At 38.4% G+C, this 13,235-nt stretch overlaps 1 pseudogene; it reads right to left on the bottom strand.

The window, feature by feature from the left end:
* Positions 1–3,401: 3,401 nt before the first annotated feature.
* Positions 3,402–13,235, bottom strand: part of LOC125810004 (histone-lysine N-methyltransferase ASHH1-like) — a 37,398-nt pseudogene continuing 27,564 nt past the window's right edge.

Below are 13,235 nucleotides of genomic sequence, written 5' to 3'. Positions count from 1 at the left end.
TCTTCTTCAAATCTGTCCAATAACAGTTGACAATTCCAACCGGGGTCAGCCATTTTTAATTGCTATTAAGATCAAAGAAACATAATCAGCACTATATTTTAATCACTGTAACAATATATAATCACTGTTAAGAAAAATCAGCAAAACAGAGCAGAAAAACAGCAATGTTGGTACAGTAAAACAGAACAGAACAAGACTGCAAAACAGAGCAGAAGAAAAGAAGAGGAGGAAAGAAAGAACACTTACCTGAAGTCAAGAAGCAACAGAATGAAAACCGCGACTGAACTGTCGAGGACTGAGGTTAAACATATGCGCGACTTGTTTTTTCATTCAAAAATGCACTTTCAAAAGGTCAAAAACAAAAAGTATTTTATTCACTTTTAAGAGAAGATGAGGAGGATAACTCCCTGCTTATTCCTTGTAAAAGTACTACAACACACGGCTACCTACTGTCCTTATATTGTAATCCTCGACCGCCAAATCTTCTTACTAGAGTCATGTCCTCAGTAAGTTGAAGATGTGTCATGTCCCATCTAATCACCTTCCCCAAATATTCTTCGACCTACCTATACCACTCTAAAAATCTGTTATAGCCAAACTCGCACACCTACTTACCTGGAGCTTCCCCACACCTCTTCTTCACATGCTTGAACCATCTCAACCTTGCTTCCCTCATCTTGTCCATCACGGAGGTCACTCCTACATTGTCTTGTATAGCTTCGTTCCAAATCCTATCACTCCTAGTATGCCTACACATCCATCTAAGCGTGTGCGTTCTTGACAGGCAAGCACTCCACCCCATACAACTGTGTAGGTCTAACCACCACTCTTTAGCCTGGCTTAACCTGAAACTTTTGGATTCTAGGGTCTGTCTCCAAACTTCTAACCTATCATTAAATCCACCATGGGTCTCTCAGTCAATACTATGTCATCTGCGAATAACACACACCAGACACATCCACTTGAATATGTTGCGTCAATTCGTCCATCACTAAGGCAAATAAAAAGGGCTAAGGGTTGATCTCTAGTGCAACCCTCTCATGATCGAGAAGTGTTTTGAGTCACCTCCAACCGTTGTTACCTGGCTCTTTTCTCCATCGTGCATGCCTTAATTACTCTAATGTAAGCCACACATACATCTCTAGACTCCAAACACCTCCATAGAACCTCCTTAGGATCTTTATCGCATGCCTTTTCTAGGTCAATAAACACAACGTTTAGGTCCCTCTTCCTATCCCTATACAACTCCAACAATCTCCTTATAAGATGGATGACTTTTGTAGTTGACCGCCCTGACCGAATCCAAATTGGTTCTCGGAGATAGGCACACCCCTCCTCATCTTTACCTCGACCACCATCTCCCACACTTTCATAGTGTGGATTAGTAACTTCATACCCTTATATATAGTTGTTGTAGTTTTGAATATCACCATTGCTTTTTGTACAAAGGGATCAATGTAAATACAAGTATATTTGTGTACGCAGTAAGAACACGAGGATCACCTCAAAATTGTGTTTCAAACACTGCAAGAACAGTAGCCTTAGGCCAAGTTCATCAGGTGCGAATTTTTTACTAGACTTGATGACACTTTTGGGGGATGTTGTATCTAAGGATGGGATTACGGTGGATAATAAAAATACAGTAGCAGTTCAAAAATGGCGAAGACCCACGAGATTTATACAATGAAACCAACAAGATTTATACAGACCACAAGAGGCTGAATTTGTTATCCAGCAGAAAGATTTGATTCTTCAATTTACAATGATAAATAAAATTACTCAATGACTACGTAGAATTTTACCATTCGGTGTCATTCAGGAAAGAAAATGATGCGGCAGATGCATTAAGGAAATCCATGGGCTATTTGGCTCATATAGCTCCTGCAAAGAGACTTTTGGCCTAAGATATGCATAAACTTGAGGATATCAGTATCAAATTTAGTGTGAGAAACTCAAAGACATTGTTGGCTTCTGTTCATGCCAAGTTTCTAATGGTAGAACACATCAAGGCCACCTAATACAAGGATGGGAAATTGTGTGAATACCGTAACGTCGTTCTAGTGATTACAGACAAGGATATGACTTATTGCTGGCTATGAAGGAAGATGTTGCTAAATTCGTTTATAGTTGTTTGGCTTGTCACCAGGTTTAAGCTATCAACAACCCATAGGACTGCTATAACAGTTTTAGTTTCCAAAGGTGAAATGAAAAATCTTTTCTACAGATTTTAAGACCAGGCTACCACGAACCCTTAGAGGTTATGACTCTGTGTGGGTATTTGTAGAAACCAGATTCCCAGTACACTTTTAACGGTAGAGAAAATATGCAGAAATTATACATGAATTAAATTTTCCGACTCCATGAAGTTCCAGTGTCCATCATTTCTGACAGAGGATGACTGTTTACTGTACGCTTTTGGGAATCTTTTCAATACATGAGTAAATCTTAGTTCCATATTTCATCCGGAGACAGACGACAATCTGAGCATACTTATTAGATGACATGTTAAGAGTTTGCATTCTTGATTTCAGATGTTTATGTACCATTAGCAAAATTTTCCTACGACAATGACTTTCAGTCAAGCATTCAGATGGCTCAATATGAAGCCTTGTATGATAGGCAGTCATTCTTTCATCAGACAGTTTGAAGTTGGTGAAGCTAATGTATTGGGACTAGACTGGGTACAGGAAGCTCTGGACAAGGTCTAGCCAATCAGACAAAGGATGCTCACAGTTCAAATAAGATAAAAAGACTTATGCGGATAAGTGAAGAAAAAACTTTGGGATAGTTTGGTACAAAAATTAATAACGCAGTGGTTAGTTATGCTAAATGGAGGGTTTATTTTATATCAAGTGTTTGGTTCATTGTTTCCCACCAAATCTTGTGTTCGGATTAAAACTCTACGAAAAGCTTCTTTTCTCTTTTATTTGAACTGTGAGCATCCTCAAGTTTAGCTCTTTGCTAACATACTTTTAATTTAGAACTCTTAGAGTAGCGACGTTAATCATTTTTATTAGTGTCATGAGTAGTATTCTTTTTCTCTAAAATACCAATAAGAATTGCTTGGAACACTAGCTCCTAAGCGCTGGTCAGGATCCTAAATTGGGTCGTGACATGAGAATACAAGGAAATAAAATTGTGTAAACAAGAATTCCACCAAGTGAAGGGTATATTAGCTCTACTGATAATTCAGAAGCAACAAAAAATCTGCAAAATAAATGGAGACAATAAATATAAGCAAAAGTTCACATTAAAAGCTAAAAGGTAGTTTTCACAAAATCCTCCACAGACCATAGGACAAACAAAATCAAATTTATAATGGTTCAACATCTATTTCTCATCTTCATCAGCTTCATCAACTAGCTATAATTGTTGCATTCTACGACTGTTGAAGGAAGTGACTATTCAGTAGCTTCACCTTCTTCCATATCTTCATCTTTATCATCACTAGTATTAGTCACATCCGCTTGAAGTAAAGCTTGACGTTTTTGTTCCTTCTTTACATCAACATATTTCTTCATTTCTTCCCTTACAGCATCCGGGCATTGTTCACACCGTGAGACGTCCCTGCAAGTACCAATAAGGTGTTGTTTGTGACGAAAGATTCCGCCATTAGTAACTTTTTTACAAAAGTTACACTCAACTGCGGCCTTATTGGTCTCGCTTGCTCTTTTCCCATATTTCCAACCCGGGTCAGCAGTTTTTAATCACTGTTAAGATCAAAGAAACATAATCAACAAGATAAACAAAGTAATTGAAATAACAAGTAGTAGTAAAAGTGAAGAATAAGATACTATGCAAGTACTACTAAATGAAGAGAAGATGAGAAGGGGAGAATAACACACGACTACCTACTATCCTTACACACATCAACCAAATATTTGCAAAGAATCACCGATCAATTTCAACTCCTTTGAAGTACCTGTTCAGAAACTTTGGCAGATATTTGGACTTGAACCACTACTCTAAATACTCAAGGTAATACTCCCACCGTATCCATTTATAGACTTGTGACTAGTGTTGGACTTCACTTTCGCATTTGGAGATGGACTTAGTATTATTGTGTTGCGAATGGCTACTGATAAAGATATTACTTGTTTAGTTGATATTGATTGGTTCTATTGTTGATTCTGAGATAGGGGAAATTTTTGGATAGCCCTAAAGTGGAGGAAATCTGTCCGATTTTCTATTAATTATCAATAAGCATTGCTTTGAACACTAGCTCCTAAGCGTCAGTCGTGGTCCTAAATTGGATCGTGATATGAGAATACAAGGAATAAAAGTAAGAACAAGATATTTGACCTTCAGCTTGGGTTTGCGTTGAGACTTCTTGGTTGCGCTATTAGTTGGTTCCCACTTGAACGTAGACCCCTCACCGTCATTCAATATCTTTGTGTGCTCATTTCCTCCACTAGTTCTGGAGATCACTATAGTAGATTCATCATCTGTTGAGTCATAAACTGGAAGATCATCCACGATATATCTGTAGTAAGAAATCCTGATTGAAATAAATATCCAAGAATTAGAAGGATATGAGTAAAAGCTGTAGCATTCAAACTATAATATCATGGACAATTTTGCTCCGATGAAACTCATAAATCACTACCTGAAAGTTTTTCTTATTACTGCTACAAATAAGTGAACTACCTCAATTATATCATTTAGTTAGAAAGTAAAGGTCAAGTCATCCAACAGTAAACCAAAATGATACAAGCTTCAACTCTAATGTTTCTCTTTTACATAGAGAATCAAGATGTAGAAGTAATGGAGCTCCTGAAACAAATCAAGTTAACAGAACCAGAGTCTTAAGATTTGTACAAACTACAAAAAAACAAAGTTGAGCATTACCTGTCATCCCCATCTTCCCAGACATGGTTGTACTCCTGAGCAAAGATAAAAAATGGAACAAAAGAATAACATATGAGACTGATAGATTCATATCGAATTTAGAAGCATCTATTATGTTTTAGAGTACTGAAGAAAGCATATATCAACAGGTAGCTCTTTCCTCCCCTTTCTTTGTTATGTTTACCAATATGAGCACATCTACCACACTCTTTCTAATAAATTTCATTTGAATTACTAAGTTCTACTATTTACGTTAGCTGGGATTATTGTTCCTTTTCAGACAATCTCAAATGAACTATGAAATCTATGTCCAGTGTCATAATTCAAAACCCATTAAGATTGTGTATCAATGTCTCAGGATTAGAACACAGTGCTCTCATCCTGGAAGACAGTGACAATCAGTTTACATCTATTGTCCCATTGATCAACTTTGTTTTAAATGAAAAAAGAGAAGAAGACATCTACTACAACTATGTTATAAATGAAAAAAGAGAAGAAGACATCAATTGTTGTGCTATAAATACAAGCATAATAAGCAATAAGCATTTATCTTTTTCATTTTATCAGAGCAATAAGATTTATCCTGAATGACTTTCCTTTTCAGCTTCAAATGCAACACACTGAGTTTGACAAGGATACACCATACTACAACATGTGACTTGTGGATTGTAGCATGTGATTAGCAAATTCAATCTATATGCATAAATCATTACTCTGTTTGTTGTCTAAAATCTGGGAAGAAGGAACATGTGATATGATACTACAAAGGGTATTTAAGATATAACAATTCATAAGAAACTTAAGTTACCCGGAATCGTCGACACTTGGCACCCAAAAATAAGGAACAGTTTGCAGCTCCACACAGACCACGAACATTTGCACCCCCGTAGTACCACTCAAAATTATATTCATATGTCAGCTCCATTCCAACAGATATATCTTGCTTCGCAAATATACCTACCCTTGTTTCCCCCGACACTATCCATTTACTTGTTTCACAATTTGGACTGCTGTGAAATTCAGGAAGACACAGTATCAGTGCTATCAATAAACACCAATTAACCATAACAATATATCACTACCTGACCAAGATAATTATCTTATTTCGCTTTTCATCAATTTGACAACCGGAGTTCCAGCACTTACCATGAATGATTTATGAATCTTGCAAGACTTCCCTTCCGGGTGGAGTCAATGAAATCATTACCATCCACAGAAATTATGTACACGTCCTTGAGGTCTGCACAAATCATATGAAATTATAGTAGTGATCTGTTTATGTATTACTGTTGGAATGTATGAGTCCACCTATCAGTCAAGGATCAGGTCCTTTCACTCAGCAAGAACAGTAACTAAAATATGCGTCCACTTGTTTCGATGGGACCAGGTCCTCAGCACAGTTACAATAACAGAAAATAAACAGAGTGCTGAAAGTAAAGATTGCACAACAACTTTACGTGGAAACCTCCTTGCTCAAGGGAGTAAAACCACGACCTGGCCTGCCAGGACTTTTCAAACTTCTTTCACTAATCTTCTCCAAGCAAAAGTAAAAGCAAGTTTACAAACCGAGATTAGCCTACTAATCCCAACTCTAAGCAATACCTCCTATTACTTAGATGAGCCAAACCGGATACAACACCGCCCACTATACTAATCCTAACCGATTAATATAGACTTTTAGAGTAAGAACCTAAGTTACCCTTAACCTAGTTCTTACAATGATTCAAACAAGTTTGAAACGTTTCTTTCACAAAACGAATCCTACAATGTAAGCACTATTACAAGCAAACAAAGTAACAGCTGGTACAAGAAGCTCTTGAAGTTATCGATCAAATCCCTTGTTGTTCTTGAAGCTCTTGAAGTAATTGATCAAGTCCCTTGCTGTTCTTGAAGCTTGAAAGACTCTCTCTTTTTAATGAATTTTCAATATTGTTGTCTTTTGTTTAGTATATACCACAAAAAGTTATTACCAAACGTACAAGCAACCTCCTTGCTTCTGATTGGTGAAGTACTCTGCAACTTCTGACGCAGACAGCTTTTACAGCTGTACCGCACTTTGACACTGGACGAGCATACTCTGCAGAGGACCAGGTCCCTGCACTTGTGAGGAGATCATCAAAACACCAAAAGGCATAAGCTCTTATCAATTTCCCCCTTTTTGATGATGACAAACAACCTGCATAACTCCTCACGTGAGTGAACAGACATTCATTCAAATACATAACAAGTTCCCCCTTTGTTAGTGCACCAGTAACAACCACAGTTCATTCCCCTTAGTTCAATGCCCCTAACAACCATAGTTCGTTCCCCCTTAGTTCAGTGCCCCCTATTCCACAACCAACTTTACAACAAAACTTCCCCCTTTTGACATCATTGAAAAGGTGAAGCAGTAAACATATTCAAGTTAAATGCAAGGCAATAAAGAATTCAGGGCCTTGGGCCACACAGAACATGTGTATGTAAGCATAAAGAGAATATTAAGCCACACATGAACAGGGGAGAAACATAAATAACATTAGATCACAAATACTGACCACTGTAGTCAAGCAAAACAAACACAAAGCCACAAGAGTTTTAATCATGATTGAAGAACAAAAAGGGAAACTAAGGAAACAAGACACTTTTAGGATGGAAGGGGAAATAGATTGAGGGTGCGTAGAAACAGAGACAGATGCTCATTTGCATCCTCATGAGCCTTGATAAGCTACATGTTAAGAGCCTTAACTTCCTCACTGGGTGATGCATTTGTCTTCAACAACCTTTCATTTTCATCCCTCAACTTTTGCAACACCTGCTCATTTCCATCGCTGGTACCAGGTCCCCTCGAAACCGCATTCTGTAATTCAGACCTTAGTGAAGTGATTTAAATCTCGTTGTTATTCAGAATCTCAGTAAGATCAGTCACTTCCCGTTTAAGAGCAGCCTGCTGCGCTAGAACATCTGCCACTTAAGATCTGCCCTAGCTTTTCCTTCAACACAATCACATTCCAGCATAATGGCAGGGAGGTTGATCTCTTCAAGTTCATCAAGCTTCTCCATGAGAAAAAAGATCAGCAGTAGATGCCACTGTTCTCTTTTTCAGTTCTGGGCACTAACACCTTGTTGATGAACTCAAAAAGCAACTGATGGAGATAGCAAAAAAAAAAGATTTGACATTCTAAATTTGGTTAGAATGTCAGGGTCAAAGACTCTGCCATTCCATTGCCGTTATCCTCTCCTCCCTTGTCATTTTCTTTTCTTCACTTTGATTTTGCACCCTAGAACCTGGTCCCTTTATGAGTTATAATTTTCAGCCACCTGTTTTCTAACTTTCTCCCTTTTTACATGAGATTTCTTTACAGCCTTCTGGAGTAAAAATGAAAAGTTGAATGAACTAAGATTTTCAACTTCTTGGGAGATAGGGATCTTTGAAAAAGAATTAGAGTTAGACATTTTGAGAAAGAGAGAAAAGCTTTTGGAAAGGGGATTAGTGAATTTCAACAAGAATTGTTTGATGAGATTTTGTAATTTGATTCACTAAGAGAAGTAGTATATAAAACCAAAAAGACATCGAGTCTTCAACAGTAGCAACCTTTGGTTTAAAAGCGAAAAGACATCTGAAACTGACGCGATGAATGGGCGAGGGACATGTGGCAGTGATGTTGACATACAAACAGTGTAGTGTAAGTGATACTAACCTCAGCAGGACTAGGTCCCCTTTTCAGTTTGCAACCCTGTCAGTATGATTTAATCTTCCCTTCAGCTAGACATACCATGAGTGTATACCTACATTAAGGTACCATAAGTGAATTCTTAAGTGGCAAGCATTAAAACAAGTATAGATACCTGCCCTCCGTAACATAATCAAAATAGAAGATTTTTGTGCAAACTTGTCACGGAATCAGGTAATCTTGTGCATCCCCAGCCTCATCTTGCTTTTAATGAAACATTCTTTACTCAATGACTCTGTAAAGATATCAGTCAGCTGGTCCTCAGTCTTACAGAACTTCATCACCACATTTTGCTTCTCAACATTGTCCCTCAGGAAATCAGTGATGATCCAAGAAAATGTGTCATGCCTGATGTACTCTTTCGATCTACAAGAAAGCCTGCATAGTCAGCATCTGCAAAACCAATTAGATCAAGTAAGTCACCTGTTAGGTAGAGGAGGACCAGGTCCTGAGTTCCCTTCAAGTATCTCAGGATACGTTTAGCTGCCTTTAGATGGGATTCCTTTGGTGCTGCTTGAAATCTTGCACTCATTCCTCAACTCCATCTTCATCTAAGTCAAGCTTCACACTTGTGCTCATGGGAGTGTCAAGAACTTTTGCCTCAATTGAATTGAACTTTCAAAGCAGTTCCTTGATGTATTTCTCTTGACATAAAGGCTGAATATGCAACTAGATTTCTTGTCCTAGATCTAGTTTGAATTCCAGAGTCAAGTGGAGAGATGAAATTATCCAATGGATGTGAGAATTGATGTTTCCATCCGGACTTTATGATCAACTCTTCTTCGATTTCAGCATCAGATTCAACATCATCAGCTTCATGATTTTGAGATGGAACCTTCTGGGTAGTATCAGAGGGACCAGGTGCTCATGTGAGATCTGCAGCAATTTCCTTTGCAACCTGTTTATTTCCAGGATTTAGGATATCCTTGTCTTCCCTTTCCTTGATTCGCTCCTCCATCTCATGGTATCCCTTCATCACTCCTTCTCTGCTTTGAATTCTAACAGGTTCACACAGATTCATGTGGAGAAGTTCCAAAGGTCTGGTAGTGCTCACACCCTTCTTTGCCTTGAAAGAAAATCTTGTTCGTTTGCCTTTTACACACACATCACAAATTTTGTCATTTGAGAACTTCAGCTTTGGTAGTCCGCGGACCAGGTCCCCTGCAACAAGCTTGTTAAGTAAAGAGGTACTTACATGACCCAGTCGCCTATGCCAAAGATTTGCATCATCAGTTTGAGCACTCAGACATGACAAGTTGTTTCCCTTCAGACATGAACTTGACTTCATTTTTCCTTGTCGCAAATATGATACACACTTTAGAGATTAAACTTCAAACCGTCCACATAGTATACACAGTCTATGGAATGATCTGGAGTTCTTCCTATCTTGCCAATACCAAGAATAAAACCTTTCTTTCCACCGCCAAATTACACACCACCACCTTGGTGTGCTTCCAAAGAGAGGAAGTTTAGAGTATTTCCAGTCATATGCCTTGAGCATCCACTATCCATGTACCAACATTAACTGCTCCCTCTCTTCTGCACAAGAATCACTTATTAGACTTGGGAACCCACTTCAGACGGAGTTCCCAATAACTATCAAAAGGCTTAATAAGAAACCTTCCTGTCCAGGGGGGCAAAGTGTTCTTACGGAGACGATAACGGGGACCAGGTCCCTTGAGTTCCCTTTTATCATTGTTTTCAGAGCTGACAAATTTCTCATGCTTTTCTTTTGCTTTTCTCAGAGTCTCACACTTTTCTTTTAGATGACCATTACGCCCACAGTGAGTGCATAACAGATTGTCAGATACAGACACATATTTGCTATGAGGATTATAAGGAGGTTCTATTGGTCTACGTCCCAACCCTTTCTTTTCATTGAAACTCTGATTAGACAGATTAGAGAGTATCTTAGAAGAGTCAGTTCATTTTAGAGAGTGGCTTAACTCCTCCTTGACCTTACTCAGATCCTTTCTCAGTTGAGAATTTGTTTCAAGAGAAGCAACTAACTTGGACTCAAGGATTTTGAGCTTTTCTTCCAGTTCTTCCTCAAGGATGCTAAGCTTTCTTTTTCCACCTACTGAGGTACCAGGTCCCTCACTGGGTTCCAGACTATCATTCTCGAGGATACCTATCCTGATACTCAGTTTAGACATGAGAGCAGAATTCTTATCTTCACACAAACTTAATATTTTATTCAACATTAAGTTTTCAGTGGTTCGTTCATCAACACAATCAATAAGCAGAGCAACAAGTTTCCTCAAATTTTCAATAGGCAGATTATCTAGATCATCTTTAAGATCAAAAAGAGTTACCTCATCTGAATCCTCTTCATCATCAGAATTTGCCATTGATGAGAAGATGGAATTGAAGACATTTTTATCATCTTTAATAACCATCATTGAAACATATTCATAGCTTTCTGCATCTTCTTCTGACTCACTTGAATCATTTCCCCATACAGCAAAGGCTTTTCTCACCAACTGATCAGCATGAGCCTTTCTCCGAGCACTGTCTGGGACCAGGTCCCTCTTACAAGGTTTGAAGTTCTGAGTTTCCTGCTTCTGGCTGGGACAGTCCCTCATAAAATGACCAGGTTTGCCACATTTATGACAAAGGTCATTTGCGTTTGCTGCTCTGCTGGTCGAAGCCTTCTTTTGAAAGACGTCATGTTTCTTGATGATTTTTTGAAACCTTTTCGTAACATAGGCCATTTGATCTTCCTCCTCAGTCGTATCATTTTGTGAGTTTTTTAGAGCAATAAATTTCTCCTTCTTCATGTTTGTCCTCTGTTTTTTGTTCAGCTCGTAGGTCTGGAGATTTCCAATCAGCTCATCCATGGAAAGTGTCTTCAGATCTTTTGCCTCTGTTATAACATCAACTTTGCTTTCCCATGACTTGGGAAGAACCTTGAGAATCTTGTGAACTTGTTTGCTTGAGGGAATGGGCTCACCTAAGCATCTTAGTTCATTGGTGATGGAAGTGAATCTTGAGTTCATTTCAAAGATAGTTTCACCTTCCTTCATACAAAAATTCTCGTATTGAGTCGTAAGCATATCGACCTTAGACTCTTTTACTCGTTGTGTTCCCTCATGGGCTGTTTGGAGACAATCCCATATCTCTTTGGCAGATTCACAGGCAGAAATTCTGTTGTACTCCTCCGCTCCAATCCCACACACTAGGATCTTCTTGGCTTTGTAATTTTTTTCAATCTTCTTCCTATCAGCTTCATTGTATTCTTTTCTTGTCTTGACCATAGAAGTGGTGGTCTCTCCATCCTTCACTTCCTTGACTGGAATGTAAGGACCATCAAGAATGATACCCCACAACTCAGTGTCCTCTGCATTGATATAATCATGCATACGATTTTTCCACCATCCATAATACTGACCATTGAATCGAGGTGGTCTGATCGAAGACTGTCCTTCCTCCATGTTAGGTGGAGCGGCCATTCCGTCAGGATCTTTCCTTTTCTTGGTGTTAACCAGAGAGAAAAGACTTGCTCTGATACCACTTGTTGGAATGCATGAGTCCACCTATCAGTCAAGGATTAGGTCCTTTCACTCAGCAAGAACAGTAACTAAAATATGCATCCACTTGTTTCGATGGGACCAGGTCCTCAACACAGTTACAATAACAGAAAATAAACAGAGTGCTGAAAGTAAAGATTGCACAACAACTTTACGTGGAAACCTCCTTGCTCAAGGGAGTAAAACCACGACCTGGCCTGCCAGGACTTTTCAAACTTCTTTCACTAATCTTCTCCAAGCAAAAGTAAAAGCAAGTTTACAAACCGAGATTAGCCTACTAATCCCAACTCTAAGCAATACCTCCTATTACTTAGATGAGCCAAATCGGATACAACACCGCCCACTATACTAATCCTAACCGATTAATATATAATTTTAGAGTAAGAACCTAAGTTACCCTTAACCTAGTTCTTACAATGATTCAAACAAGTTTGAAACGTTTCTTTCACAAAACGAATCCTACAATGTAAGCACTATTACAAGCAAACAAAGTAACAGCTGGTACAAGAAGCTCTTGAAGTTATCGATCAGATCCCTTGTTGTTCTTGAAGCTCTTGAAGTAATTGATCAAGTCCCTTGCTGTTCTTGAAGCTTGAAAGACTCTCTCTTTTTAATGAATTTTCAATATTGTTGTCTTTTGTTTAGTATATACCACAAAAAGTTATTACCAAACGTACAAGCAACCTCCTTGCTTCTGATTGGTGAAGTACTCTGCAACTTCTGATGCAGACAACTTTTACAGCTGTACCGCACTTTGACACTGGACGAGCATACTCTGCAGAGGACCAGGTCCCTGCACTTGTGAGGAGATCATCAAAACATCAAAAAGCATAAGCTCTTATCAATTACCAACCATCTCTAATGTTGATAACTTACCATGAGATTCATAAGCCTGAGATCTTTTCTTTACTTCTTCAAATGATATCACTTCTCCACAACATTCAATGATGAACTGTCCAGCCTATAATGTGAAGAGAGAGGAACAATTAAGAATAGACCATAAATATAGTTAATGTACAAAGGCCTTTAAGATATTCCACAGAAAGCTCGAATTTGATAGGCTCAGTTCTGGAATTTTGATGATGAAAAAAAATAAACTCTTTTTATATATGCCGAAACTGTGCTATACAAACTAATGGTCAAAAAT

Source organism: Solanum verrucosum, unplaced genomic scaffold (genome assembly GCF_900185275.1).
Source record: "Solanum verrucosum unplaced genomic scaffold, falcon-dt-bn FXZP01000492.1, whole genome shotgun sequence".
Taxonomy (NCBI): domain Eukaryota; kingdom Viridiplantae; phylum Streptophyta; class Magnoliopsida; order Solanales; family Solanaceae; genus Solanum; species Solanum verrucosum.
Note: the sequence above shows the minus strand (reverse complement) of the source record. Positions and strands in the feature narration are given on the sequence as shown.